The sequence below is a fragment of the Engraulis encrasicolus genome, chromosome 5 (genome assembly GCF_034702125.1).
Source record: "Engraulis encrasicolus isolate BLACKSEA-1 chromosome 5, IST_EnEncr_1.0, whole genome shotgun sequence".
In the NCBI taxonomy this organism is placed as follows: domain Eukaryota; kingdom Metazoa; phylum Chordata; class Actinopteri; order Clupeiformes; family Engraulidae; genus Engraulis; species Engraulis encrasicolus.
In genome coordinates, this window is record NC_085861.1 from 11,644,575 (window position 1) to 11,645,121 (window position 547).

Sequence of the window (547 nt, forward strand, 5' to 3'; positions counted from 1 at the left end):
GCTCTTGTTTATCTCTGCCAGTGTTGCCAGATTGGGCGATTTCCCACCCAATTGGGCTGCTTAGAATGGCCGGAATGGATTTTGGAGAAAAAAACGTCCAATTTTTGGCCATAGAAGTCAATAGAATGGGCCGGGATTTAGGGCTTCCAGGCAGGTTCTCAGCATTATTTTGGGCTGGAAATCGTCAGCCTCATCTGGCAACCATTTTGTCTGCTGCATTCCTTCAGTCATCCCCAGCCCTCACTTGCTGATGAAAAACAATGCCCTGTTCCAACATCCAAAATCCAAAATCGTCTTAGAGTTCATCAAAGTGTTGGTTTAGGCAAATGGCATCGAAGCTTTGTGCTTTTTTTCCGATTGCACTTCTCAAGTCAAGTCAAGTCAAGTCAAGTTTATTGTCAATTTCTTTACATGCACTGGTCATACAAAGAATTTGAAATTGCGTTTCTTGCTCTCCCATGCAGACATAGACTAATCTAGGTAAGGACATAGACAGTATAGACATAGACAGTACTCATACATGGACATAGACAGTATGGACGTAGAC